Source organism: Tachyglossus aculeatus, chromosome 1 (assembly GCF_015852505.1).
Source record: "Tachyglossus aculeatus isolate mTacAcu1 chromosome 1, mTacAcu1.pri, whole genome shotgun sequence".
In the NCBI taxonomy this organism is placed as follows: domain Eukaryota; kingdom Metazoa; phylum Chordata; class Mammalia; order Monotremata; family Tachyglossidae; genus Tachyglossus; species Tachyglossus aculeatus.
The window spans coordinates 150,536,433-150,539,661 of NC_052066.1; the positions used below are offsets into that span (position 1 = coordinate 150,536,433).

The 3,229-nt window shown below is 43.4% G+C and overlaps 2 non-coding genes across 2 annotated transcripts; one reads left to right on the forward strand and one right to left on the reverse strand.

Moving 5' to 3' along the window:
• Positions 1–365: 365 nt before the first annotated feature.
• Positions 366–503, reverse strand: LOC119937637. Its single transcript, XR_005454171.1, has one exon. It is a non-coding gene; the product is annotated as a small nucleolar RNA SNORA7 (small nucleolar RNA).
• Positions 504–2,703: 2,200 nt separating this feature from the next.
• LOC119937303 lies at positions 2,704–2,841 on the forward strand. The gene has a single exon (XR_005453985.1). It is a non-coding gene; the product is annotated as a small nucleolar RNA SNORA7 (small nucleolar RNA).
• The last annotated feature ends 388 nt before the right edge of the window (positions 2,842–3,229 follow it).

A 3,229-nucleotide genomic window follows, 5' to 3' on the forward strand; every position in this document is an offset into this window, starting at 1 on the left:
TTTGCTTTTATAATATCAACCAATCACTTATTGAGAACTTACTGGGTGCAGGACACTGTACTAAGCGCTTGGGGGAATATGGCAAAATATAACAGACACTTTCCTTGCTCACAACAAGCTTACAGTCTAGAGGGAGCTTTTTGTCTTTTATGCTATTGAGTCATCTCCAGCCCTTAGTGATGCCATGGACACACCTCTCCCAGAACGCCCCACCTCCAACTGCAGTTGTTCTGATAGTATATCCAGAGAGTTTTCTTGGTAAAAATATGGAAGTGGTTTACCATTGCCTCCTTCTGAGCAGTAAATTCGGGTCTCCACCCTCAACTCTCTCCTATGCTGCTGCTGCCCAGCATAGGTGAGTTTTGACTTGTAGCAGATTGCCTTCAACTGACTAGCCACTGTCCAAGCTAGGAATGGAATGGATATACCTCTGCTTGACTTTCCCTCCCAAAGTCTAGACTGGTAGAGTACTGGAAACTCTCCAGGTGTGACCCTGAGAGGGGAGAGGGAGCTTACAATCTAATAATAATAATAATAGTACTTAGCACTTAGTATGTGTCATTCACTGTACGAAGCACTGGGGTAGATACATGATAATCAGGATGGACTTAGTCCCTGTTCCAACATCACAGTCTAAGTAGGAGGCAGGAAGATTTATTCCCCACTTAACAGTGGAGGAAACTGAAGCACACAACATTTAAGTAACTTGCCCAAAGAAACATAGCAGACAAGTAGTGGAGCTGGGATTAGAATCCTGATTCTTTTTTTTTTTTTTAATGGTATTGGGTAAACCCAGGCACTGTACTAAGCATTAGGGTAGATTCAAAATAATCAGGCTGGACACAGCCCATTCCTCGACTGAGGCTCACAGTCTTAATTCCCATTTTATAGATGAGATAACTGAGACACAGAAAAGTGAAGTGACTTTCCCAAGGTCGCCCAGCAAAGACGTGGAAAAGCCGGAATTAGAACCGAAGTCCTCTGACTCCCGAACCCATGGTCTTTCCATCAGGCTGCACTAACTTCCTGGAGTAATTTACGCCCCTCGGGCTGGAGATGTGTTCTGTTTGTTTCTCTTGGACTTGCTTCCTTTAGGTTCTTGCTTTCAGGAGCATTTTGAAGCAATCAGACACAGCATGGAAGTCAACAACAAGTCCTGAGGCTGGAGGGAATTTTGGGGTCCCTTTCTAAATGCCACCTGAGAAGAGTCAGAGTAGCTGAAGACAGGCAGTGATCAACAGTGCGTGCGACTTGATTGGACTGAGGTGGGCAGAAGACTGATGTATGGTTGGTATGAATGAGAAATGTATCAGCGTTTGAAAGTCAAGGTCAACCATGACATCTGTAGTCTACTGCTCTGTTATTGTTAGTCCAATCATTAACAAAATTTATCATTGTCCCCTAACCTGCTGATTCGAATTTGTGGCTGTGCCTGTAAATTGTATCATTGTCTGGTATCAGTCAGAAGGTAAATGGTAGACCACACTTGGATTATTGAAGCCGCAGTGGCAAGTAATGGCTAGGGAAGCAGCATGACCCAGTGGATAGAGCACGGGCCCGGGAGTCAGAAGAACCTGGGTTCTAATCCCGGTTCAGCCACTTATCTGCAGTGTGTCCTTGGACAAGTCACTTCACTTCTCTGTGCTTCGGTTATGTCATCTGTAAAATGGGAATTAAGACTGTGAGCCCCATGTGGGACAGAGGCTGTGTCCAATACGATTTGCTTGTATCCATCCCAGTGCTTAGTATGGTTCCTGGCACTTAATAAACTCCATAATTATTATTATTATTATCATGTGAGACAGGGACAATGTCCAACCCAATTTCCTTGTATCTCCCCCAGCATTTAGTACAGTGCCTGGCATATAGTAAGCACTTAAATACCAGAGTTATTATTAAGTAGCTATCTCTGGCCAAGAACGCGATGGAACCATAAAGTGAATTCATTGTTTTCTCAAGGTCAAGGGGAAGCAAGCTGGGAAAGTAGTATCAGCATTTGGGGTTTCTTGAGTATTGACACTTCGTGCTTAGCAGATCCAGTTAAAGGGCACAGTCCCAGAATTCAACCTAAGATTGACAGCACCAATGTGGTAAACATGTGAAAATGCATATAGACCCACATATCACCCACTGAAAGATGTTGCAATAGTACTCCATACTCCAAGTGAATAAATGCATATTTGCATTTATATTATGGACAAATGTCAGGGTTTATGGATTTTGAGCTGAGGCTGACTTTTACTTTTCAAATATCTGGTAATATTCCACAACCAGGATTTTTCATGAGCATTGGCAATAAATGTACTGTACTAAAAGGAAAGCCCTCTGCCTAATTTTAGTGTTATGGTGATCTTTACAAATGGGTTTTGATAGGCCTTTGGGGAAATTGGTGATAAAATTAGACTTCCTCAAATTTAGAGGATGTAATTTTTCCTTCTTCATTGTGTGAATATCAGCCCTGGCACTTGGAGATGGTTATTTGCCACTTAGCTCATCCAGGTTGCAGTAAAAACTCAGTTATGTGGATTGCATGAGTTGAGACCAGTCTGGATGCCCAGAAATTCCAGATAAATTTTTCAAGTTTTATCTCTGTTTTCTTTTCCCTGTTTCTGGATGGGGCTGTTTATTGACAGCTGCTCCAGTGTTGGAAGACACTGCTCATGTCTAGATATAGAGAGTTTCATTAATGAATGGAGTGTAGCTACCCTCTCAGGATCACAACTGGAGAGTTTCCAGTACTCTACCAGTCTTGGCTATGGGAGGGAGAGTCAAGCAGAGGTATAGCCATTCTATTCCTAGCTTGAATAGTGGCTAGAGAGTGGAAGACAATGAGCTACAAGTCAAAACTCACCTGTGCTGGGCAGCAGCGGCATGGGAAAAAGTCAGGGGTGGAAACTCAGGTTTACTGAGCATAAGGAGGCAATGGTAAACCATTTCCATATTTTTACCAAGGAAAGTCTACAGGTACACTACCAGGATGATGGCAGATGGAGGTGGGGCGTTCTGGGAGAGGTGTGTCCATGGAGTCGCAATGGATTGGACAAGACAAGACAAGACAAGAGAGCATCCATGGCTGTCTCATGGAAAATAGTGGAGGTTAGTGTCTTTCTCTGCCCACATGTTCTGGATATGCTTCAAGAACCTCAATCTGGAGGCAGAAGGTGTTGATCAGAAGCCAATATTGTGGGTGCTTGCTCTGCAACATGTCAGAGGCAGGACTGAAATTACT